The sequence below is a fragment of the Hyperolius riggenbachi genome, chromosome 6, assembly GCF_040937935.1.
Source record: "Hyperolius riggenbachi isolate aHypRig1 chromosome 6, aHypRig1.pri, whole genome shotgun sequence".
Taxonomy (NCBI): Eukaryota; Metazoa; Chordata; class Amphibia; order Anura; family Hyperoliidae; genus Hyperolius; species Hyperolius riggenbachi.
In genome coordinates this window covers 223550892-223578176 of record NC_090651.1, presented here as the reverse complement: position 1 = coordinate 223578176, position 27285 = coordinate 223550892, and the positions used below count along the sequence as shown (strand labels likewise).

The 27285-nt window shown below is 46.5% G+C and overlaps 2 protein-coding genes across 7 annotated transcripts in view; one reads left to right on the top strand and one right to left on the bottom strand.

Moving 5' to 3' along the window:
* MRPS16 (mitochondrial ribosomal protein S16) overlaps nucleotides 1-7301 on the bottom strand; it is a 37069-nt gene extending 29768 nt beyond the window's left edge. The window contains exons 1-2 of one of the 2 annotated variants that reach the window (XM_068240473.1): nucleotides 7091-7301; nucleotides 1766-1828 (exon numbers count right to left, since the gene is read on the bottom strand). The gene's annotated coding sequence lies outside the window, so the exon portion shown is untranslated. The remainder of the gene's footprint in view (nucleotides 1-1765; nucleotides 1829-7090) is intronic. The other variant, XM_068240472.1, reaches the window with a different exon arrangement.
* A 1515-nt stretch (nucleotides 7302-8816) lies between these two features.
* Nucleotides 8817-27285, top strand: part of VPS13D (vacuolar protein sorting 13 homolog D) — a 410462-nt gene continuing 391993 nt past the window's right edge. For 2 of the 5 annotated variants that reach the window (XM_068240471.1, XM_068240467.1), the window contains exon 1: nucleotides 11867-11985. The gene's annotated coding sequence lies outside the window, so the exon portion shown is untranslated. Of the gene's footprint in view, nucleotides 8849-11844; nucleotides 11991-27285 lie in introns of those variants that run through there. The other 3 variants (XM_068240470.1, XM_068240469.1, XM_068240468.1) reach the window with 3 other exon arrangements.

The window sequence follows — 27285 nt, the reverse complement described above, 5'->3', positions numbered from 1 at the left end:
AAACCCCACTAAGGTCCCCCTGCACTCTGCAATCCCTCATAAATCACAGCCATGCTGTGAGGCCGTGTTTACATCTGTAGTGTCAGTCTCAGCTGCTCCCCCGCCTCCTGCAGAGCTCCGGTCCCTGCCCCCATCCCTTCCCTCCAATCAGCAGGGAGGGAAGGGATGCAGGTGGGGACTGGAGTTCTGCAGGAGGCAGGGAGAGCAGCAGACTGACACTATAGAGATAAACACAGCCAGCTCTGACAAGCTGTTTGTCAGCAGTGTGGCTGTGATTTATGAGGGATTGCAGAGTGCAGGGGGACCTTAGTGGGGTTTGGGATAGCAACAGAGGCTGGTCTGTATAGGCAGATCCAGCCTCTGTATGCAGATAATATTCTTCAAACCCACCTCGGGTTCTCTTTAAAGATTACTAAAAAGTTTAGTGAATTAACAGCTACATAACTCCAGTTATGGGTAGGCACCTGCAGCAAATATTGTTTCTTCTTTAATTACGGTGACCATACGACCCGCTTTACCCGGGACGCGTCCCGCCTTCGGGGGGCGTTGTCCCAGGTTGCATGAGGTCCCGGGAAACGCCCCGCTTTTAGCCACCGTACTGAATGAACTAGCCGCAGCGTCTCATAGACGCTGCGCTACTTCATTCCCCGCAGCCCCGCTCTAGCAGCCTGCATTGTCCTCCTCCGGCAGGCACAGGCAGAGCAGGGCTACGGGAAGATGGCGTCCGGAGGCGGAGCCCTGTACTGGAGACTATTTGTGTCTCTAGTACAGGGCTCCGCCTCCAGACGCCATCTTGCTATAGCCCTGCTCTGTCTGAGTGCCTGTGAGCCCGGGGAGCTGCACACACACACACCAGAGGCCGGCTGCGTGAGGGGGCTTATGTCAGGTAAGTAAATGCTTTTTTTTTTTCCCAGGTGAAATGTGCCCCCATTGCGTTCATTTTGTGCTGACATGTTGCCCCCATTGCGTTCATTTTGTGCTGGCATGTTGCCCACAATGCGCTTATTTTGTGCTGAAATGTTGCCCGCAATACGTTTATTTTGTGCTGAAATGTTGCCCGCAATACGTTTATTTTGTGCTGACATGTTGCATATTGTGTTTAGTTTGTGATGTCCGGGGTAACTGTTGCTGCATTTATTATTTAATGGTCATAGTTGGCTATGTTTGCTGCTATGGGGTTACGGTATACTATTAAATAGCATCACACAGTTTCTGCACACCCATGATGCGAATCCTCGTTTGAACACATCATGGCATAAACACTGCTTTCTTATGCCTCGCTGTCACATCATTACGTTAGCTCCGCCCATAGAATGTCATGGTCACTCCCATTTTTCGGCGCAGCGCAGCCACCACATTTTTCGGTGCGCCGTAGCCCCCCCCCCCCCCCCAGGTTGAGCCTACAAAAATCTGGTCACTGTACTCTGATAAATTCACTAATGTTTCAGTGACCCTCGCTATAGCCCCATATCAGGCCCGTTTCTATGGGCGTGCGATACGTGCAATCGCTCGGGGCGCTGGATTGTTGCGGCAGGAGCTGGGCGCAGATGTAGTGGTAGCGGGTAGAATAATAATAACTCACCTTCGTTCAGCCGATCCCACGCTGCTTCAATCTACTTCCTTTCCCGGCATCTGTCTCAGTAACAGCGCCTCCTGGGGGCGCTGTTACTGAGACAGATGCTGGGAAAGGAAGTACACGGGAAAGGAAGTACATTGAAGCAGCGTGAGATCGGCTATTCTACTGAAGAAAGGCCGTCCTACTTACCGGTAGTAGTGTTTCGGCGAATCCTCCAGGACAGCCACCTGAGATTACCATTGAGCCCCTCCCCTGTGGAAACAATGCACATGCAATTAATTAATTACTCCTCTGATCCACCCTCTATATAGTAAGCCTCCTCCTCTACCTCCCTAGTTCATTACCAGAGTAACAGGCTCACCCTTATTCTAGTTTATACTATATCGTATCAATATCCTAGGGCTGGGTACTAAGGCAGCTGTCCTGGAGGATTCGCCGAAACACTACTACCGGTAAGTAGGACAGCCTTTCTCTCATCATCCTCCAGGACAGCCACCTGAGACCAGCGAGAAACTTTTACCTTAGGGTGGGATGACTGCTTGGAGTACTTTACGACCAAACGCTTGATCCTGGCTGGACAACAGCTCCACTCTGTAGTGCTTCACGAATGTAGAGTGTCCTGACCATGTAGCCGCCTTACATATCTGGTCCAGAGTTGCTCCGGATCTCTCCGCCCAGGATGCCGCCAGTGACCGCGTAGAGTGTGCTCTAATGATTGGAGGTGTGTCAGTCTGTGAATTGTCATAGGCTAGCTGTATCAGCTGCCGAATCCATCTGGCTATGGAACCCTTAGTTGCCTGTAATCCCCTTCGGGTGCCAGAAAACAATACAAATAAATGGCTGGACCTTCTCCATTCCTGTGTCCTCTGCAAATATGTGATAATTGCTTGTCTCACATCTAGATTTGCCAGTTTCCTTTCTTTATCATTTTTGGGGTCTGTAGAAAGGGATGGTAAAACAACCTCCTGCAGTCTATGGAATTGCGTAGCTACCTTTGGCAAATATGTCGGGTCTGGTCGGAAAACTATTCTGTCCGGGTGAATCACCATATAGGGGTCTTTTATTGATAGTGACTGTATATCCCCTACTCTCCTTGCCGTTGTAATGGCCACCAAGAAGGCCACCTTTAGTGTTAATAACCTAATCGGAATGGTCTCTGCTGGTTGGAAAGTGTCCGACATTAGAAAATCTAGGACTAGTGCTAGGTCCCATGGGGGCGCCATCTTTACCGGGACCGGCTGTGATCTGGCCACTGACTTCAAGAAGTTCCTTATATGTAATTCTGTGGATAGCTGCCTATCTAAAAATAAGGGTGAGCCTGTTACTCTGGTAATGAACTAGGGAGGTAGAGGAGGAGGCTTACTATATAGAGGGTGGATCAGAGGAGTAATTAATTAATTGCATGTGCATTGTTTCCACAGGGGAGGGGCTCAATGGTAATCTCAGGTGGCTGTCCTGGAGGATGATGAGAGAAAGGTGAGTTATTACTATTATGCCCGCTCCCACCACCACTGCAGCACCTACCTATCTAAGCTATACTGCAGCACCTACCTACCTACCTACCTAATCTATACTGCAGCACCTACCTACCTAATCTATACTGCAGCACCTACCTACCTAAGCTATAATGCAGCACCTACCTACCTAAGCTATACTGCAGCACCTACCTACCTACCTAACCTATACTGAAGCACCTACCTACCTAACCTATACTGCAGCACCTACCTAACCTATACTGCAGCACCTACCTACCTAACCTATACTGCAGCACCTACCTACCTAACCTGAACTGCAGCACCTACCTACCTAACCTATACTGCAGCACCTACCTACCTAACCTATACTGCAGCACCTACCTACCTAACCTATACTGCAGCACCTACCTACCTAACCTGAACTGCAGCACCTACCTACCTAACCTGAACTGCAGCACCTACCTACCTAACCTATACTGCAGCACCTACCTACCTAACCTATACTGCAGCACCTACCTACCTAACCTATACTGCAGCACCTACCTACCTAACCTATACTGCAGCACCTACCTACCTAACCTATACAGCAGTCACTTACCAACCTAACCTATACAGCAGTCACTTACCTACCTAACCTATACAGCAGGCACCTACTTATCTAAGCTATACTGCAGTCACCTACCTATCTAACCTATACTGGCACCTACCTATCTAACCTATACAGCAGTCACATACCTACCTAACCTATACAGCAGGCACCTACTTATCTAAGCTATACTGCAGTCACCTACCTATCTAACCTATACTGGCACCTACCTATCTAACCTATACAGCAGTCACATACCTACCTAACCTATACTGCAGTCACCTACCTAACCCATACTGCGGAGCAGTGCTTTTCAGCGCTGCTAGATTTGGGCGCAGCCGGCACCTCTATAGACTACAATAGGAATCACTCCTATTGCAGCGCTCAGTGAGTAACGTCGGCTCCGTCAGAAGACGGAGCCGAGGTTGCTTAAAGAGAGTCTGAAGCGAGAATAAATCTCGCTTCAGACCTCATAGATAGCAGGGGCACGTGTGCCCCTGCTAAACCGCCGCTATCCCACGGCTTAACGGGGGGTCTCTTCACCCCCAAATCCCCCTCGATACAGCCAGGGAGCGCTTCCTGGTTGGGGCAGGGCTAACCGCCGCAGCCCTGCCCCACGCGCGTCTGTCAACGCGTATCTCCGCCTCTCCCCCGCCCCTCTCAGTCTTCCTTCACTGAGAGGGGCGGGGGGAGAGGCGGCGATGCGCCGCTGATAGACGCGACTGGAGGCAGGGCTGCAGCCATTAGCCCTGCCTCCAGGAGCGACCAAGTCTGCGACCAAGTGTCGCAGTGGGGGGTTTGGGGGTGAAGGGACCCCCGTATTCTGGCGTTATAGCGGCGGTTTAGCAGGGGCACACGTGCCCCTGCTAACTATGAGCTCTGTATAGCTGTTCAAGATGGCGCCGGATGCGGACGCCACGGCCACAGGGCTCCGGCCTTTTTTTCTCATTGATACTCCCCACTTGCTCTCACGAACACCCTCAATCCACCTGGGTGAGATGCAGGGGCCCCGGGCGCACACCGCAGGCTGCGATCAGCTGTTCAGGCTGCTCTGCAGTGAGGGACTGACCACAGTATGCGCGCACCAGCACGTGGGACCATTACTCCGCCGAGACCAGGGAGCAAGGAGGACGCGCTCTGACACCACCGGCCCTCTCTCCTCACTCCACGCAGGTTGATCAGTCGGGGCACTGCACAGAGATGGCCTGGATGTGAGCGCATCTGCCACCCCACAGCTGAACCACTGCAGAGCCGCATCCCCGCCGGAACACCGCACTCCGTATGCAAGCAGTCGCACCACGTGACTGCCAGGACGTTGGAGCATCACAGGGCCTGATCAGCTGAGCGGCCGCCGCCACCCACGTGGAGCGACCACCGGCCCATGCACTGCACTGCTTCACCCTGCCTCAGAGACACGGAACACCAATCACCACTGCCGCTGCCAGGAAGCCACCTTAGGCAGAAGCAGGATGCCTTCCAATCTGTCCAGGCTGCAGGGCAGATCACAACAATCCCTTGGGGAACATTGCTGCTGCCCTGACCAGGTGAGCCTGATATCATTGCTGTGCCCCCAAGCCAGATCATCATCTCTGTTCCCTGGTAAGCCTGGCCATCCACCACTGAACTTGCTGATGTCCTCCTGGCCCATCGGCTGCTGGTCCCTGCTCCACCAAATCGGCCACTAGCTCCATCGTACTGCCTGTGCAACCACCATCCCCAGCTTGCTGTGTCCACCAGCTTCATTGCGAGTCACCCACCCTGCTACTGGTCCCCACAGGGTCAGCCAACAGTCCGGCATCTCACACTGGCTCCCCAGACTGACATCATAGGTCCTTCCCTACTAAGAGGATACTAGTCCAGCAGCTGCGGATCCCTCACAGCCAGCAAACGGGACATAAACGGGTCACGACGCAATACGAAGGGGTCTCACTTTCACTGCTCTTTCACTTTCTCTCTCCATCTTTCCTCACCTCTCTCTCTCAGGATAGACTAGGGGGTATCTGATTCAAGTTATCGCTGCAGAAGCGTTTTGAGTGCCTAATATGGCAGCGGATTTCCCCTGGGTCTATCTTTTATGGATCCTTCTACTAATGCTATATGCTCTGCATATGCACTGCACTGTATGTATCTAATGATGTAACTGTATGTATCTACTGATGTATCTGTGTATCTACTGATGTATCTGTATGCAATGTATACTGTATATCTACTGTATCATCTACTGTATCATCACCGACCCTGTTGTGCCAAAAACAATTCCGGGTACAACTCGCGTTGTACTTGGCGAAATAAATAAATTCTGATTCTGATTCTGAAGCAAGATTTATTCTCGCTTCAGAATCTCTTTAAGAAACACAATAATTCGGCCTCCAGCAATCACTGGAAGCCAAATTATTTCATTCCCCCACTATCCATGGCGGCCTGGTGGGGGAATAGTAATTAAAACGGCCCGGACTTGTGCAGAAGCAGGATCAGCCGTATTTAACAGCTGGATCCTGCGCCCAAGTCTACCGGCGCCAATTTCAAATGTACTCCCTATACTGGCACCTATCTATCTAAGCTGTACTGCAGTCACCTACCTATCTAACCTGTACAGCAGTCACTTACCTACCTAACCTATACAGCAGTCACCTACCTATTTAACCTATACTGCAGTCACCTACCTAACCTATACTGCAGTCACCTACCTACCTAACCTATACTGCAGTCACCTACCTACCTAACCTATACTGCAGTCACCTACCTACCTTCCTATACTGCAATCACCTACCTACCTAACCTATACTGCAGTCACCTACCTACCTAACCTATACTGCAGTCACCTACCTACCTATACTGCAGTCACCTACCTACCTAACCTATACTGCAGTCACCTACCTATCTAACCTATACTGCAATCACTTACCTACCTAACCTATGCAGCAGACACCTATCTAACCTATACTGGGGGCATCTACCTATCTAACCTATACTGGGGGCATCTACCTATCTAACCTATACTGGGGGCATCTACCTATCTAACCTATACTGGGGGCATCTACCTATCTAACACATACTGGGGGCATCTACCTATCTAACACATACTGGTGGCACCAACGTAGCTAACCTATACTGTGGGCACCTATACCTGGCTCCACGGTGGGGGCGATTTTTACACCCTCGCACTGGGTGAAATGTAGCCTAGAAACTGCCCTGCCCCATATGACCCCAAGAGGATTACAGTCTCTTGCTACCTAACAGATTAATGTCCACATATCCAGGTCAGTTATGCAGGATCGAATATGTTCTACACTTTTAGAAGGAATCTAGTAAATTGAGTGCAAAACATCAGATTAGTTTAAACGAGAGGAGTTTATGATTTTATTGCTTACAACATTCACACGTTACAAAATACATTGATGACTGACTCTCTTTTAATGCAATCAATGAAACCATTGAATGTGGAAAACATACCTGTGATATGTGAAGACTAAACTCTGCACACACCTCTGTCCTTCACTGCAAAGCCATCATCACACTACATGCTGCATACAGGAAGACTGAAGGACCTTTGATGACATCAGCATCATGTGACTTGTCAACTATTCTGGATTAGATTTTTGCTTTTAGTCGATGAACTAGGATCTGTCTCCTCCCCTCTTTGCACTAAAGTGTTTCCATGGAAACTAAAGGATAAGTCTGTAAAATAGAATGCGTTGCAAACTCAGTCATTTTTTATGAAAAGTTTCAATTCATAATGATTAATGATTATCTTCTTTTTGCTAGTCCACTGTCCAGTATAGTTTAGGCATAAGAACTAAGAATTTGTTAGCAAAGCTTTCTGCTCTGACAAGACTAGGACAGTTAATTTAAAATCCCATGGTCTATCGCCCTGAAAACGCTCTTTTTAAGCGGTTCAGCCACCCATCTGCTGCTGGCCGCAAGTACCTTTCAGCACCAATTTGCTGAGGCAGGGGTCACACTTGTCTTTCAGTTTTCTACACTTTTTAGAAAACTGAGGCAGGGAACACACTTGTCTTTCAGTTTTCTGCGCGCATTTTCCTGCATACTTTTTCTGCACACCAAGTGTGTCTCTATGCAGGAAAACGCGCGCGTTTTTTCATAGCAGCTGATGTAATTGATACAAAAAACTGACAAAATGTGCAGAGTCAGGATGCAGAATGTCAGTTTTTTTTCTGCGCGCGAACAAATTAAGTGTGTACTAGCCCATTGATTAACATGAGTTCTCAGTTTTTCTGTGCAGAAAACGCGTACGAAAACAGTCAAGTGTGTTCCCTGCCTCAAGGACAACTGTGACTGCTGCCTTACAGCAGCTAATGTAATTTATAGAGAAAACGGACAAATTGCGCAAGATGTCAGTTTTTTTCCTGCACGCAAAATCTGCATTCAAGTGCGACCTAGCCCATTGACTAACATGAGTTCTCAGTTGAAATCAGTTTTTCTGTGCAGAAAACGCACACGAAAGCAGACAAGTGTGACCCCTGCCTCACGTGCGTTTTCTGCCATGTGCGTTACTGCGGGTTTTCTCTGCATTTTTCTTTTTTTGATATTGAGTTTTTGTGTTTGCAGGTGGGTTATACATTTTTCATGCTTTGTGTTTTTTAATACTGTCTTTTCAGCCATTAAAAAATACAGTATCATATTTTTATCAAAAACGCATGTGAATTGGATGCTTTTTTGCAGCTCCATGGTATGCGAATAATGTGATTTGCATATATGTGGGAAGAAACAACATGCTGTGTTATTTTAAAACAGTATATTGCAGGTCGCAGAGAGCTGCGATTTGTAATGCTGCCCTTAGAATTTCATTAGTGTAAACCTGAGATGTGCAGGAGAGAAAATGTATACATACTTGGGGCTTCCTTCTTGACCCCTCCCACGCCGCCGTCCTCCGCTGCCAGTTGCAGAGGCTGCATGCAGCAGAGGACGGCGGCATGGGAGTAATCAGGCCAGAGGGGGCTGGAGGAAGCTCCAGGCATGTATACATTTTTTATTTTGCCTCCTAATGGTCCCCCTGCAGACGTCCTGTGACCGCACAGCCACTCACTGATGCTCCAGTCCCTGCCTCTGGGTCACTTCTGGAATTTGCGATTTTAAAGTCGGAAAACCACTGCGCCTGCACGGCCGCTTCCTGACTCCTGCTGACGTCACAGGAGCGTACTGCACAGGCGCAGACCATACTGGAGCTATGTGGACCATCAGAAGCCTCAGGTAAGTTCAACATTTTTTCCCCTACAGCAGTCCTTCAAAAGCAAATTTGCATGCATTTTCCGCTATGCGGCAAAACGCACACGATTCAGACTAGTGTGCTCCCAGCCTTAAGCAAACCTGTGAATTAAAAAAAAGGATTTTTTTTCATACTCCGACAGTTAAAGGGAAGCCTCTGGATGGTTGGTCCAAAGTCTTCTCATGTTCCTCCTTGACCCCTCTGCTGTTGGCCAGGTCCATCTTCTAGTTTGTGTTCCCCACCCGTCTGTGTACAAACATGGCTACACACAGGTCGGTTGAGCCTGTTCGGTGTGGCCACACTTGTACATGGACTGGAGCATGCCCACAAACTAGTATTTGACAAACTATTGTTGAATGTTTGGAGGGTCCTCGCGCTGGATCCGTGGGGTCAAGCCTCTGGAACTAAGGTGTTTAGTTTTACTTTTTTTCCCCCTGCAGCCTAATGGCAGTGTTTCCATGCTTGCCAGCGTTTGACACACGGTGGGGGTTATCCAGTGGTAAGAAAAAGGCTGAGTGCAGCTGCAGTTGGATTTGACTCAGGCTAGCAATCATCTGTTGCTATGGTTGGAGGCAAAGGAATGAAGGGGGGAGAGAACTCTGAGGGGGTTCTGAGTGCTAAACTTTGCTTCATTCATACTTCAGATCAAGTCTTGTCATGGCTACACTTGTTCAGGATATGGAGATTATGATGGCCACACTTGCCTTATGACCGTCGCAAGATGGACCCCGAGGCTGTGAGGGTCACCAAGGGTAGAGTGTGAATGTTGGGAGGCCCCATGAAAATATTGCTGGGGGGGGGGGGGGGGGGGGCAATGATTTGTAGCTACGCCCCCATGTCCTAGTTTTGTTATCTGCAATAGAGATGATCGCCGGGTAGAAGTAGCACTCTACCTTTCTGTTCGGCTTCCTCATTGTGCTTTTCTTCGCCCCCTCAGCTGAATAGAGGCATCACTGCTGTTCCAGGCTGAACTGTCTGGCTTTTATGTGTCGGTATTTTTGCATATAAAAGCCGGACAAGTTTGGTTTAGAATATCGGTGATTTTTTTTTTCAAACAAGGAGGCTTTGGGGGGTGGCTATCACAGTGAGGAGGCGCTTCTCCTGTTTGGCAATGATTTCTATTGCTGATTACGAAAGCAGTACATGGATCCACAGACTACATCTCCCAACATGCAGACACTGGCGGCAGGAACTGCAAAATTCAGCACATGCGAACGGCCAATGGATGGCGCATCCCATATGGGCCAGGGGCCAGAGGAGCAGCACCCAAATAGTTAAGTAGCAAGCATCACCCCAACCCCAACACCCCCTCGGCACACTCCATTACAAATATCCCTTCTGGGGAAGTTCTTTTAAAAAAAACTAAATGTTCCTGGTGTTCAGTTCCCTTTAACACTTATGGAAAACAAGTTTGCTTTCATAAAGGACTTACGAAGCGAGAATGCTAAAAAAAAAAAGTTAAATACCTGGCTGCAAGTTTTATCTACAGAGGATGCTACCCGCGCCCTCGCTTTCTTTCCACCGTGGACTCTTTCTTTTTTTCACCCTGAGGTCGGGATCCAACACGATCCCTTGGTTCGTCTGCATTTGCCCCATTAAAGCTAATGGGAACCCATATTTAAATAAAGAAGTCAGATACTCACCTAAGGAGAGGGAGGCTCTGGGTCCCATAGAGCTTTCCCTCTCCTCTCCCAGTCCTCGTCGTTGCGGTGGCTCCCCCGTAGCGGTATTCGACCATTTCGGTCAAATACTGCTGTTCCCCCACCGAAGGGAGGCTTCGAGAATGCTTCAAGAGCCCGAGTGCTCCCGAAGACGGGGCGCTCTACACTGCGCACGGGCGAGTGCCCTCTATGACGCACTCGTGTGTGCGCTGCCTGTCTTCAGGAGGGCTCGGCTCCCGAAGACTTCCGAAGTCCCCTTGGCGGCGGATGCGAACGGGGAACCAGCGCAGCACGGAGGGCACCAGGAGAGGAGAGGGAAGGCTCATTAGAACCGAGCCTTCCCTCTCCTTAGGTGAGTATCTGACTTTTTTTTATTTAAATATGGGGTCACATTAGCTTTAAATATGGCCGCCAGGTCCTGCTGCGCCTGCACAGTTCTCATAGACCCGAATGCGGCTGCGCAGCTCTGAGTCCTCCTCCAGCCCCGTCATGGCTCCCCACAGTCTTGCGCGCTTTACATCCACGAGACTGCTGGGAGCCATGACGAGGCTGGAGGAGGACTCAGAGTTGCACAGCCGCACTCACGGCTATGAGAACTGCACAGGCGCTGCAGCCATATTTAATGGGGCAAATGCAGACAACCGAGGGAACGGGTCAGGTCAAGACCTCAGTGTGAAAATAAAAAAGAGACCACGGCGGAAAAAAACAGAGGGCGCGGATGGCGTGCTCTGTGGATAAAACTTGCAGCCAGGTATTTAAAGGAGAACTGTAGTGAGAGGTAGATAGAGGCTGCCATATTTATTTCCTTTTAAGCAATACCAGTTGCCTGGCTGTCCTGCTGATCCTCTGCCTGATTCTACTTTTTGCCCTAGACCCTAAACAAGCATGCAGCAGATCAGGTGTTTGACATTTTTGTCAGATCTGACAAGATTAGCGGCATGCTTGCTTCTGGTGTGATTCTGCAGGCAGATAGCTCAGCAGGGCTGCCAGGTAACTGGTATTGCTTAAAAGGAAATCAATATGGCAGCCTCCATATACGTCTCACTACAGTTCTCCTTTTAACTTTTTTTTTAGCATTCTCGCATAGTAAGTCCTTTAAAACAGAAAGTATTTGCGATAATTCAGGTTGGAGTGAGCTCTGCGATGTCTCCCAGTGCATCATTGCTGAAATAAACTTACAAACTTTTCCTTTCAGGGCACTTTTTACTCTCACACTCCACCAGGGGGCAGCCATACAACACTGAAAGAGACACTGTGCTCCATGACCCTGACACATCCATACTTCCCCTGACAGCTATCCTTCCCCACTTCCTGTGCGGCACAAGGAAGTGGGGCAGTGTCGCCGGCTGAGGAATGTGATTCTTGGGAGTACCAACATGGCGGCGTGAGTACGCAGATTATGTGGTCGGGACACACACTGCGCCTGTGGAGACCCCCTGGAGCTGCCCGTTCCGGTGCAGGTCGGGTGAGAACTCTCTGGGGCAGGAGCAGTGAGGGAGGGGGCGGGGTGAGAGCACGCCCCCCAGTGGGGGAAGGGTGGGTCTAGTTGCCACCGCAGGAGCCCTGTGTATAATAATATACAGGTGTGTGATGATTGACACAGGGGACTTGTACAGAGTGACACTGCTGGGATGGAAGCAACTGTCATAGTCAGACACATGTACTTGTCACTAATTTGCCTTTCACTCTCATAATATTTTCAAGTTTCACTTTCATATTATCTTGCCATTGTTAAATATGGGTGATTATAGTTCCATATGTCCTTCTCATACTTTGGGTTAGATATATTGCTTTAGTACAAATGAATCATTATACTAATGCGTAAAATAAATACTCTGGTACTTTTCCGTTAGCCGGGCGCATCCACTAGGTGGCAATAAAAACTCCACCAGAATTACATCTTTCCCTACTATCCATGGCGGCCTGGAAGGGGAATAGTAATTAATGCCACCTAGTGGATACGCCCGGCTTATGGAAAACTACCAATATACTCCTGTCCTCAATGAGAAAACATTCACAACATTTTTTGGCGCTAGTATGTTTGAGGTGACCCAGCGACAGTCAGCACCTGTCAAACTTCTAGGCTTCAGATAGGTTGTAGTAATAATGCACCCACACTATCTGGCCAATTAGGACGCTTCAAGCTGTAGACGGTGCGGTGATTGGAGAACTGTTCCTTATGGATTGTCTCATTGGGTCGCCTCAACCATACTAGCTTTTTATTTTTTCTATTATAAGACTTTTAGTACTGGTACAGCACTGTTAGAGGTGGTTCTTATTGCATATGCAGGGAAAGTTAATTTTATCCACCAGAGATGACTATAAGGGAGCAGCCTCTGGGACCTAGAGCTGTAGAGGGCACTAAATATTTACCCTCCCTCCAGAAACAGGAGTCCAGCCTCCAGATCAGGTGTTGTGGCCACTGTTGTTATGGGTGGAGTGATCATGATTTCCACATTTGTCAAATGACCTCTGGCAAGTGGACCCCCAGGCTGTGGGTGTCATTGAGGAGATAAACAGAAAGGGATGTGAACTATTGGAGATGGTTCCATTAACCACTTCCGGATGGCTGTGATTGAAATCTACGACCTGTTTGTGGCTGCTTATTCCTGCCAGGTCGTAGATTGCACTCACCACCCCATGCGGTCCTCTTGCAGCTCCTGCCCTGGTTGCTGCACCCCGCATTTTCTGCTGTCACGCTGACAGCAGAATTTACGTATGTCGGGCAGGAGCTAATTTAATTGGCTCCTGACCAAATGATTACTGTGAGACACTCCCAGTTCTTAAAGGGGCATGGATAGCCCTGGTCTTAAAGGGGTCATAGTCACCTGGTCCCGAGGTAGTTAAATGACATCAAGTATTGAAATTAGTAAGGCATAAAACAAAGGTGAATATGATTAGCTCTATACAAAATTCTATGTGATGAGACAGTTGTGCAGCACTCAGGATTTAGGCTGTGATGTGAATTATGACTATAGTGGCACCGGTAACAACCAAAGGCCAAATCATGGTAAGAACGGTGTAATGCTGGCGCCCGAAATACGCAGGAAATAAAATAGAATATCAGTAGGGGGATAGATCAGAAAACAGGCAGGATAATAGCTAGATTAGGGTGCATTGTACTTCAGCTTCACCCTGCGTTATTTATGCCTCAGTCACCCCTGCTAATCCTGGTCCTTACAGGTTGAAAGGCTATAGGAAAGTCATCTTTAGTAGTGTCACTCGCAATATGTGGGCAGTTTTACCGCATCCGGATAGTATGAGAATTTGATTGAACCAATTCCAAGCTGCATCGATTTGCATTAACTTTGTGTGCAAGCCAGAATGACTATCTTAGTGACTGTCTCTAGCAATCCTATAGTTTATATAAAGTTTGTTTGAAAGAAAGTAAGACCTGTTTCAAACACTTTCTACATTTGATTTGGAATGTCATACTAGATACTTGGTGAAAGGCCCCAGAAGTTCTTTTTTGTCTATTCTTATCATTCCAATGTAATATTGGACTGCCTAAGGGCTTGTTCACACTATGAGCGTTTTCGGTTTTTTTAAGCGCTGGCGATTTTAGAAATCGCTCTAAGGGCTTGTTCACACCTAGGGCGCTTTCACTATTTTTAAAGCGCCGGCGATTTTGAAAATCGCCTTAAAGTGAACCTAAAGGCAAAAAAAAAAATGAGATTAACTCACCTGGGGCTTCCCTCAGTCCCCTGCAGACGACCGGTGCCCTCGCAGCTCCGGTCCGATGTTCCTGGACCCGCCGGTGACGACTTCCGGTTTCGCCGTCACCGGCCGACAGGCATGGGAACGCGAGTGATTGTTCGCGTTCCCAGCCTGTATATCGCCCCCTATGCTGCTATTGCAGCCTCCTGGCAATGATTTCCTATGACAGTGTTCACATGTGAGCTTTTCGATTTTATTAAAATTGCAAACGCGCTACATGTACCATTTTGTGAGAGTTTTGGCTCAATGGAAGGTGTAGGGAAATTGCAAAACGCTTGAAAAAGTGCTTTGTATTGCGATTTCCCAATCGCTTTGATGAGTAAATACATTGTACTTATTCATTTCTGGGTTAAAGAGTTCACTTTCTGACGTCATCGCTCTGCAAAATCACGTCAAAAAGATTTTCTAAGCTGAAATCGCTCTGCTTTCAGAATTGCCCTATAAATCGCCAGCGCTGGCGATTTATGGGGTGATTTTGAAAGCAGAGTGATGTGAACAAGGCCTAAAAGTATCCATTCTATATATTCACTCAGTTTACCCTTCTACTTCATAGATTGGAAAGATTGGACAAAAAAAAGATTGGATCATTACCGGCCACTATAAGGCCTTGTTCACATTATAAATCGCCAGCGCTATAGCTGGCGATTTTGAAAGCGATTTTACAAGTGCTTTCAGAGTGATTTCGGCTTAGAAAAGCGCTTTTATAAGCGCTTTTGCAGAGCGATTGTTTTTTCCAGGGCTGTGGAGTCAGAGTCCAGGAGTCGGAGTTGGAGCAATTTTTGGGTACTCGAAGTCGGGAAAAAATACTCCAACTCCTAATGAATTTAAACTAATTAAAATAGAAAATATGATAAAATGTTCTATTAAAATGTGTCTCGCTGCAGGGCCACACAACACAGCAAACACGTAATTTCCCCGCCCCCCTCCCCCTTTTCTAAGCACCAACAGAGCTTTCAGTTGGTGGGGTCTGATCGCCCCCCAGACGTTTATTTGTTTTTTTCATAAATATTTATTGTATTTACATTTTATTATTTAAACGTATTTTTTTTAATTTTTAACATACACCCTCCCTCCCCTGGCCAGCCTATCACAGCGATTGGCTGTGATAGGGTTCAGCCTATCACTGCTGATCACTCCTGTGTCCCACAGGGGGACATCCGTGTCACACGGCTGTCCCCAGTACAGCGCTGCTGTAGATCGCAGCGCTGTACTATGTTTATAGACAGCGGCAATCGCCGCTGGGAGACGGAAGCAGGAGATGCATGCGATCTCCTGCACAAGCCAGCTACAGGACCTGACGCCAATTGGCGTTAGGCGGTCCCTGGGCTGCCGCCGTGGTAACGACCATTGGCGTGAGGTGGTCTTAGGGTAGTTAAGTTACACAATAGTACTATACTCTACATATGCACTCCCCTCAGAGCTGCAGGCAATCCACTGAGAATGTTGTGCACTTTGAACACAGAGGTGTTGTCAATCGCCCATAAACTTGGTTCAGATTGTACATGAAGAATGTGTAATGGAGGAAGAATCCCCTCATTCTCCTGCAGAGCACCTGCACATCACTCTTACATGTACCCACAGTCCCCACAGAGCTGCAGGCAATCCACTGAGAATGTTGTGCACTTTAAACACAGAGGTGTTGTCAATCGCCCATAAACTTGGTTCAGATCGTACATGAAGAATGTGTAATGGAGGAAGAATCCCCTCATTCTCCTGCAGAGCACCTGCACATCACTCTTACATGTACCCACAGTTACATTGCCTAGGGCCTGATAGATGTTCTTTGTTCCTGTCTGTATCTTCTACAAGTACTCTTACCATGGACTAGTTTTAGGCCTCGTTCACATCTATGCAGTGCAGATGGCCGTGCAATTGGACTGCAACGTGTACGATCGCACACCATCTGCGCTGCTACCCGCTGCACTGCTGATCCCATTCATTGACAGCGAATGGGTCAGCTCGGCACTTGCGGGCTGAATGCATGCAGCATTACGCAAGTGCATCATAGCGCATTGTACTGCTGTGCAGCACATTTGATGTGAACGGCAGAAGGGCTTTCTATACCCTACTGCCGTTCTTGCATGTTACCACGTCATACGCGCTTCTAAATGTGTACGGAAGCGCGTATGATGTGAATGAGGCTTAAGTCTATGACTAAAAGTATTAGAGGCAGAAGATCAGTGCATAGCCAGGTAACTGGTATTGTTTAAAAGGGAATAACTATGGCAGCCTCCATATCCCTCTTACTTCAGTTGACTTTTAAAATTCCTAAGCGTTGGCAGTTAAGAGATGCATTTTATGTTACATACTTTCAATGATCAAGATTGTAATATGCAAATTAGAGGAGTCGGAGTCCAGGAGTCAGTCAGCGGAATGCTAACCTAAGGAGTCGGAGGATTTTTGTCCCGACTCCACAGCCCTGTTTTTTTCACTTCCTGACGTCAGGCAGGGAGTGAACGCTTTAACCCGGAAATTAATAAATATAATGTATTTATTCATCAAAGCGCTCTGGAAATCGCAATACAAAGCACTTTTCGATTTCCCTATACCTTCCATTGAGCCAAAACGCTCAGAAAATGGTACATGTAGCGCTTTTTGCGATTTTAATAAAATCATAACGCTCACATGTGAACACTCATAGGAGATCATCACACAAGCGCTTTTAGAGCGATTTCTAAAATCGCCAGCACTTAAAAAAACGAAAATGCTCATAATGTGAACAAACCCTAATGCCCAATCTACACGATACGTTTCTTTGTGCGATTCGATTACGATTCTATTTACGGTCCGATTAAATCTGAAATGTCTGATCGGGATACGATTCATTTCGATTTGCCATTGCAAAACTATGTCAAATCGAATCTAATGAAGCCTAATGCTGGGCATACACTGCTCGATTTTGCCAATCGATTCTCCCGCCCGATCAATTCCTCGCTTAATTCCGCAGGCGATTCTTTTATCTTCAGGTCGTTTTTCTTATCTTTTTTGCATTGTCCTCGATGCAGAATAGAGCGGTGAAACGATTGGGCAGGAGATCGGAAGTGTCGGAGATTATCTATCGAGCCATCTAAATGGCTCAGAATCGAGCCGTGTATTCCCAGCATAAGGCCAGGGTCATACATAGCAGAATTGCATGAGTTTTCCACTATGTTCTCTAGGGAAAACTCATGCGATACTTGTGCTACGTACACACATGCGACAACGATCGTTCGTTGTCAACGACGAACGATCTTTTAATTGACGAAAGAACGACCGAAGTAAAGTTAGTTGTAAAAAGTATGTAACGATCACATCGTTAGAACGAACGTTACACCACGTAAAAGCACTTAATGCGCCTGCGCATAAAATTGTAAAGTTCCTTGGAGAAAAAGTGAAATGCGCATGTCCAGCCTGGTACGAACGATCGTTTCCAACGATGTGCCACTTTTGCTAACGATCGTCGGTGGTAAAAATCCGCCAAGACAGAACTTTGTTTTGTAGCGATTTGCCTCGTTCGTCGTTTGCCTTAATAGTCGTTGGTTCGTTTTTTGTAACGATCGTCGTTGGTAAAGATCGGGGAACGATCGTTACAAACGACTATAGTCGCATGTGTGTACGCACCTTTGGTGTGACCCTGTCCTAAGTAAAAATCAATTTGCATAATCCTGCATCAACTTGGAATTATTTGCATCTCTGTGGATCCCATCACTGCTCTATTGTGAGATCATTCATTTAGATTGGCCAACACAACTCTCCTCCAGCACACCCGTCTGAGTAAGCAGAAACAGCCCTTGTGCTTTTATCCGCCCCCATCTTATGCTCCCTTTGCCCCCTTACTTTCTGTAAGAGTCCAGCGCTGTGGTGACCTTCTTTACTCAGGGCTGGTGCACACCGAGCGGCTTTTTGGGCGTTTTCAGATCCGCTTGCGGCTGCGGATCTGCTTGGTCAATGTATCTCAATGGGGTGGTGCACACCAGAGCGGCAGGCGTTTTGCAGAAACGAAAAATGCCTGGGTGAGGCATTTTTTGGATTGCGGATGCGTTTCTGCCTCAATGTTAAGTATAGGAAAAACGCAAACCGCTCTGAAAAACGGCACTTCAGAGCGGTTTTGCAGGCGTTTTTGTTACAGAAGCTGTTCAGTAACAGCTTTACTGTAACAATATATGAAATCTACTATACTGAAAACCGCAGCAGCAATCCGCAAAACGCTAGCAAAACGCCTCATAAAAATAAAAAAAAGCGTTTAAAAATCTGCTAGCATTTTGCGGATCTGCTAGCGTTTTTTGGTGTGCACCAGGCCTCACAGCTCATTCTAGTGCCCAGCATCACCTACTGCTTGTCGCGTTTAATGATGCGTCATGCAGGAGGAAATGCAGACACTAGAGTAAGCTGTGAGCAGAGAGACAGGTTGCGACAGCGCTAGACTTCACTGGGGAGGTGAGTAGCTTTCAGCTACCCTATACTTGGGGAGGGCAGCACAGGGGATGAAGGAGGCACAGGGGGGCACAAAGGAGCCACAGAGAGACACAAAGGAAGACACAAGGCGGTACAGGGTGACACAAAGGAGGTGCTGGGGACACAAGGAGTTAGAAAGGGGAACACAAAGAGGCACAGGGGGACACGAAGGTGAACATAAAGAGGCACGGGGGACAAAGTGTGCATGAAAGGGGACACAAGGAAGCATTGGGGGACATGAATTAGGCACAGGGGGGCAGGAGACACGAAGGTGTACACAAGGAGGCACATAGGGGGCACAGGACACAAACAGGCACATGGGGAGACTTAGGAGGAACTGTGGAATGCGAGGAGGCACAAAAGGGGTAGACGAAAGAAGCATTAAAGGGGACACAAAGAGCCACAGGAGGACACAAAGAAGCACAAAGTGGGATGCAAGGAGGCACAGGGGAAAACGAAGGGGACATTAGGAGGCACACAGAGAGACACAGTGGAGACAGGTGGCACAGAGGGGGACACTGGAGTCAAAGGGGGGCACAAGGGACAGAGGTGGAACAGTGTGTTCCCATTCACTGATCAAAATGCCAGTGGTCAATGATCATCGGCATCAATGAGATGCCGGTGGTCATAGAGAAACTGAAAGTAAAAACACAAACATATTTTTTATGTACTGTTTACACTACACAGGATTAAACTGTAAAAACACAAACTTATTTTTTATGTACTGTTTACACTACACAAGATTAAACTGAGGGGGACATAATATGGACAAATAGAAAACTACACCTAGCACATTAAATTGAATACAGATACGTAAATCCCCTATTAAAATTAACCACTCCCCCCCCCCCATATATATATGTGTGTGTGTGTGTGTGTATGTGTATATATATATATATATATATATATATATATATATATATATATATATATATATATATATATATATATATATATATATATATATATTTATTTATTTTTTTCTTTTAATTAAAAAAAATACATAAATAGTTACTCGGCTTTTTTAATATGTACAGTACAGACAAAGTTTGGACACACCCTCTCATTCAAAGAGTTTTCTTTATTTTCATGACTATGAACATTGTAGATTCACACTGAAGGCATCCAAACCATGAATTAACACATGTGGAAGTATAGTACATAACCAAAAAGTGTGAAACAACTGAAAATGTCATATTCTAGGTTCTTCAACGTAGCCACCTTTTGCTTTGATTACTGCTTTGCACACTCTTGGCATTCTCTTGATGAGTTTCAAGAGGTAGACACCTGAAATTGTTTTCACTTCACAGGTGTGCCCTGTAAGGCTGCATTTCCACTTGTGCGGTGCGAATCGCCGCAGTAAAAATTCGCATGCGGATGCGAAATTCGCATGCGGGTCCATGCGAATTTTCATGCGTATTCGCACGCGAATTCGCATGGATGACGATGTATGCGAATTTAACCATGGCAGTGCTGGTGTGCTTTTCCATTGTTTCTGTGCGAATTCGCATGAAAATTCGCATGAAAATTCGCATACCCAAACCTCATGCGAATTTCCTATTAAATGCATTGTATGCGATTCGCATAGCGGTATGCGGTATGCGAATTCTGATGGCTCTGCCATGCGAATTTTTTCTGCACAGAAAAACGCAAAGGAATCCTGACAAGTGGAAACAGTCCCATTCACTTGTATTGCTATGCGAATTTGCATGCGAAAAACGCATGCGAATTCGCGATAGTGGAAATGAGCCCTTAGGTGTAATAAGTGGAATTTCTTGCCTTATAAATGGGGTTGGGATCATCAGTTGCGTTGTGGAGAAGTCAGGTGGATACACAACTGATAGTCCTACTGAATAGACTGTTCGAATTTGTATTATGGCAAAAAAAAGCAGCTAAGTAAAGAAAAACAGTAAAGCAGTAATCAAAGCAAAAGGTGGCTGCTTTGAAGAACCTAGAATATGACATTTTCAGTTGTTTCACACTTTTTGGTTATGTACTATACTTCCACATGTGTTAATTTATAGTGTTTGGATGCCTTCAGTGTGAATCTACAATGTTCATAGTCATGAAAATAAAGAAAACTCTTTGAATGAGAAGGTGTGTCGAAACTTTTGGTCTGTACTGTATGTCATGAGGGTATATTACTGTTATTTTTGCAGATAAGTGCTTATAATTAGTGACTGACGCAAAACTGAAAAATACCTTTATTTCCAAATAAAATATTGTTGACATATGTTGTTTTAGGGACAGATTTTAAATGTTATAATAACCAGGCCAAATAGACAAAATGTGGGGATTTTACAGGGCTGTGGAGTCCATGAGTCGGAGTTGGAGCAATTTCGGGTACCTGGAGTCGGTGGTTTCAATAAACTGAGGAGTCAGTCGGATGATTTTTTTAACCAAATCCATTGTTTTTGTACAAATTAGATGCTAGGTACACACCATAAAATGTTGTGTTAGATTCTTCTGTTAGCTTTTTTCCATGTTGTAGGTAAATCTATCTGGCAGGTAAACCTACACAGAGAGGGGATCCCCTGCCCGCACAGCCACCATAGAAAGGGGTTCCCCCCGCCCGCACAGAGAGGGGATCCCCCGCCAGCACAGCCTCCACATACAAGGGGGAACCCCCACACATTCTCTGCCCTGCTGACTGCCCAGGGATCCCCTAGGGTGGCTGGATGCTTGTTCTGCACGCTGTGGGTAGCACAGATAGCTACCCACAGCGTTCTAGGAGGGGGAGGGGGAGGGGGGAGGATCGGGAGGGGGCTACACACCTGGCTCACTATATACCTGGCTACACACCTGGCTTACTATATACCTGGCTAAACACCTGGCTCACTATATACCTGGCTAACTATACCTGGCTGCACATCTGGCTAACTGTACATCTGGCTAACTATACCTGGCTAACTATACCTGGCTGCACATCTGGCTAACTATACATCTGGCTAACTATACATCTGGCTAATTATACCTGGCTGCACATCTTGCTACCTATACATCTGGGTCTTATACTCACCATTGGCATGCTGATCCCTCGTCGCGTACCTCTGATAGCTTCCCCAGTGTCTTCTTCCATGTCCCTTGGCGGATTTTGCTTCTCCCTCGGCGATCACATGTCCCCCGTTGATCGGCGTTGATGACACCAGGGTCACACAGCGTCCTCAACATCTTGCAGTCTTGCAGAAAACACTTTTTCATGCATTATGCAACTGACCACTGTGAACCTAGCCTAATACAAAGCCTGCATAACTCAATCGATTACAACGCAGTACTGTGAACAGCCCCAAAGAATTGTATGGGCAGTGAGTTCACATGCAGAAGTATTCTGCAACACAGCTGTGCACTGTGAACTCGCCCTGAATGATTTTTCACAGTGTACTCCTGCATGCATTTTTTGGTCTGTAGTGGCGCTTCTATGAGGGCCAGTTATGAGTTCTATACACCCTTTGACTTTTCAATTCAGTTTCTGGTTTATCTGCAAAGAATAGATTCCCCTAAAAAATGTCTGAGTACATTTTTACCAAAAAAGAAAAAAAATGATCAAAAGCAATGTTTGGACAAGACGGAAGGTCTAGGCCATTCAGGGTGGGGCAAGGCAGGAGCGGTAGTCGATCGATAGGCAATAACGCTGTACTGCATCAAACAGTGTAATGATGCAGTTCAATCAATTTTTCCATGGATTCCCTGCAGGTATCTATTGAAAATGTACGTGCTGTGTGTGGTAGGAATTGTTCATTTTCAAAATCAATTTCTTTCAGAGATAAATCAATCGATTTGCCACATTGGGTGGCAATCTAGAAGTATATGGCCATCTCAAGTGACATGACTATGGATTTTGTAAAGTGCTTTGTAAGATGTTAGTAGAACAGCATATAAATACATAATCACAAGTAACATACCATCTCTATCTAGCAACTGCTTTCATTGTCACAATCTAACAAACAGTAACAATCATTCATCATTCACCAAAGGTTCAGTTTAATATTGCTGATGTGACTGGTCCTTAAAAAGATTATTCAGATGTGTTGAAGTAAACCCAGCTTATGGAATTAGAACATGTAGTGAAAAGCTACATAATCAGAGTTTATCTACAGTGAACACTGCAGGTCTACACTGTTATTAGCTCCAGAAATTAGAGCAGATGTAATAAGGCTGCAGATGCCACCTATAAAAGTCCCTCTTACACTTTTCTGATCCTCCTCTGAAGGTTTATTTTAAAATTTTGAAAGAGTATGGGTTGCGGATACTTTAAACTAGTTTTCAGCACCATGATGTTCAGCTGCTCTATCCTGACAGTAGGTATTTTTGGAAGGGCCCTGCTGCCTCCCGCGATACTTGCCAGATCGTAGCTGGGCCAAAACACTATCTGTGCAGAGTTTGTATGTTCTTCCAGTGTTTGTGTGGGTTTTATATATATATATTATATACAGTGGCTTGCAAAAGCATTCGGCCCCCTTGAAGTTTTCCACATTTTGTCACATTACTGCCACAAACATGAATCAATGTTATTGGAATACCATGTGAAAGACCAATACAAAGTGGTGTACACGCGAGAAGTGGAACAAAAAATCATACATGATTCCAAAACATTTTCTACAAATAAATAACTGCAAAGTGGTGTGTGCATAATTATTCGGCCCCCTGAGTCAATACTTTGTAGAACCACCTTTTGCTGCAACTACAGCTGCCAGTCTTAGGGTATGTCTCTACCAGCTTTGCACATCTAGAGACTGAAATCCTTGCCCATTATTTTTTGCAATACAGCTCCAGCTCAGTCAGATTAGATGTTCAGCGTTTGTGAACAGCAGTTTTCAGATCTTGCCACAGATTCTCGATTAGATTTAGATCTGGACTTTCTAACACATGGATATGTTTTGTTTTAAACCATTCCATTGTTGCCCTGGATTTATGTTTTGGGTTGTTGTCTTGCTGGAAGGTGAACCTCCACCCCAGTCTCAAGTCTTTTGCAGACTCCAAGAGGTTTTCTTCCAAGATTGCCCTGTATATGGCTCCATCCATCTTCCTATCAACTCTGACCAGCTTCCCTGTCCCTGCTGAAGAGAAGCACCCCCAGAGCATGATGCTGCCACCACCATATTTCACAGTGGGGATGGTGTGCTCAGAGAGATGTGAAGTGTTCATTTTCCGTCACACATAGTGTTTTGCATTTTGGCCAAAACATTCCATTTTGGTCTCATCTGACCAGAGCACCTTCGTCCACATGTTTGCTGTGTCCCCCACATGGCTTGTGGCAAACTGCAAACGGGACTTCTTATGCTTTTCTGTTAACAATGGCTTTCTTCTTGCCACTCTTCTATAAAGGCCAACTTTGTGCAGGGCACGACTAATAGTTGTCCTATGGACAGATTCCCCCACCTGAGCTGTAGATCTCTGTAGCTCGTCCTAAGTCACCATGGGCCTCTTGACTGCATTTCTGATCAGCGCTCTCCTTGTTCGGCATGTAAATTTAGGTGGACGGCCTTGTCTTGGTAGGTTTACAGTTGTGCCATACCCCTTCCATTTCTGAATGATGGCTTCACAGTGCTCCGTGGGATGTTCAAGGCTTTGGAAACCTTTTTGTAGCCTAAGCCTGATTTAAATTTCTCAATAACTTTATCCCTGACCTGTCTGGTGTGTTCTTTGGACCTCATTGTGTTGCTGCTCCCAATATTCTCTTAGACAACCTCTGAGGCCGTCACAGAGCAGCTGTATTTGTACTGACATTAGATTACACACAGGTGCACTCTGTTTAGTCATTAGCACTCATCATGCAATGTCTATGTGGAACTGACTGCACTCAGACTAAAAGGGGCCAAATAATTACGCACACCCCACTTTGAAGTTATTTATTTGTAAAAAAAAATGTTTGGAATCTTGTATGATTTTCGTTCCACTTCTCACGTGTACACCACTTTGTAATAATCTTTCATGTGGATTTCCAATAAAATTGATTCATGTTTGTGGCAGTTATGTGACAAAATGTGGAAAATTTCAAGGGGGCCGAATACTTTTGCAAGCCACTGTAGATAATTTGCTTCCTCCGCAATTGATCCTAGGGCTGGGACCCATAAGAGCGATTTTGGCCGTGTTTTTAGATCACCAACAATCACCGGTGATTTCCCCCCCAAAAATCACTTTGACAATGTATCTCAATGGTAGGAAACCCACTAATGTGATTGCGATAAGGGCTAATTGCAATCTCCGGACATGCAGCATTTTTGGTCCGATTGAGCTCCGATGCAAAGCATACAAGCAAATTGACTTTTAAAACGCTTTTCAAAGCAATTTTGCATTGATTTGGGGGCAGAATTTTTTTTTTTTATAAATAAAGTTTAATATAGTCACCTGGTGTCTTGATGCCCGGCTTCCATCCATAGCCCCGCCCCTTAGCGGAAGAGTTTACAGGTTCTTCTCTCATTAGTGCTAGAGAAGCACCTATGACCTCTTCTGCTGGGGGCAGATCTTTGGACGAAATACACTCAAAGGGACAATTGGTGAGTGTGTATACTGTACAGTACTTCAAAATGCCGCAAATCGCAATTGCAAAACTCCTACGAATTGATACACACGGTGCTTGCACTATTTCACAGTGCTGGAGATTCCTGGTGGTTCCCTGGCCTTAGACTATGATGGACATATGGGTATGGCTAGGATTACATTCAGAGACCCTCGGGGACAGCTAGTGACAAGACTATACTATATACTGTGTAAAGAGCCGACTAAGATATCAACTCTATGTAAATACAAAAGAAATAAAAAATAGAAATAATATTCTAGGGTTTAAGATGGCAATCCACTTATAGATGGCCACCAGATCATCAGATAGTTCAACAGATTGACCATCAGATAGTTCCCTCTCTGATCGAAATCTGATCAGAGAGGGATCTATTACTACCACACACTGCTCACAGATTTTCAATAGCTTTCAGCAGAGCCATTCCTCTCGTGATGCAAGGTGAAACACTTGCATCAGGCGCAGAGATTACAGGGGCAGCATGTTTGTATTGTGTTTACACTCACAGCATGGAGCCAGAGTAGGAGAAGAAGCAAGAGGAGAGCGAGCGGGGTGAAGAGGTCATCATTGGGGAAAAGCAGCTTGTTGAGCTGTGTGAGGAGTCTGACAGTGAGTGAGTGAGGGGGGGGGGGGCAGGAGAGCGGCAGCGTTTCATTTGACTTGTACAGCAGAAGGGAGGAGATGGCACTGCTGCCCTGACTGAGGAATGGGTTGGCGGGGCGGTGCATCCTCACAAGTTTGCCTCAGGCAGCAAAAAGTCCAGAACCGGCCCTTGCTTTCAGTATAAAATGTATTTAAAGGATACCCGAAGTGACATGTGACATGATGAGATAGACATGTGTATGTACAGTGCCTAGCACACAAATAACTAGGCTGTGTTCCTTTCTTTCTTTCTCTGCCTGAAAGAGTTAAATATCAGGTATGTAAGTGGCTGACTCAGTCCTGACTCAGACAGGAAGTGACTACAGTGTAGCCCTCACTGATAAGAAATTCCAACTATATGACACTTTCCTAGCAGAAAATGGCTTCTGAGAGCAGGAAAGAGATAAAAAGGGGAATTTCTTATCAGTGATGGTCTGAGTCGGGACTGAGTCAGCCACTTACATACCTGATATTTAACTCTTTCAGGCAGAGAAAGAAAAAAAGGAACAGAGCATAGTTATTTGTGTGCTAGGCAGTGGCACTGTACATACCCATCTCATCATGTCACTTCGGGTATCCTTTAAAATCTGTGTAGCCTGCAGTGCCCCCAGGTCTCTCCATGTAATGTGCTTTCTCCCCGGGCCATGCACATTGTTGGCAGTGGAGCATACAGTAAGCTCACTTGTCTGCTGGCATGCTCCTTCTGTGTTCTCTCTCCATCACTGTTGTTGTGCCTGTATGCTATGACTTGGTATTATGTGTGTTATGTGACCACGTAGTTGCTGTCGGGTCATGGGACACAGGCACCCCCACGGCGATGGACAGCAGACACAAGACACAGAAGGGGTACTTCAGCGGACAACTGAGCCTATGCTCCACTGGCAAAACTTTAAACGGCCTGGGGGAGCACATTTTAGATGTGGGGAGTGCGATCTGATAGAGGGACACCTTTAGCCATGCACTCAACACCTTTAGGCACGCACTTAGTCACGCATACGATGAATAATTTATAAGTAAAATACATAAAATAAGCTATACATGAATTTAGAGGATCCAAATAAAATGTACCGTATATACTCGCATACAAGCTGAATTTTTGACCCCCAAAAAGGGGGTCAAAAGTTGGGGGGTCGGCTTGTATGCGAGTCTTCCCTGGTGGTCTAGTGGTGGGTGGTGGGTGGTCCGCGCCCCGCTCCCCCACTCCCCGCTCCCCCCACGGCCGCCGCTGCTATTACCTGCTTAGGCAGCGGCCGCTTCCTAATCCGCGTTCCCCTTCTGTTTCAGAGTCTATCACAGCAGCGCGCCCGGCGCTGCTGCTGTGACGATGCAGGGGGCAGGAAAGAGCGGTTCCCCTGGTAACAGCGATACAGATCGCCGCTATAGGGAGCCGCGCTCTTTCCTGCACTCTGCATCGTCACAGCAGCAGCGCCGGGCGCGCTGCTGTGATAGA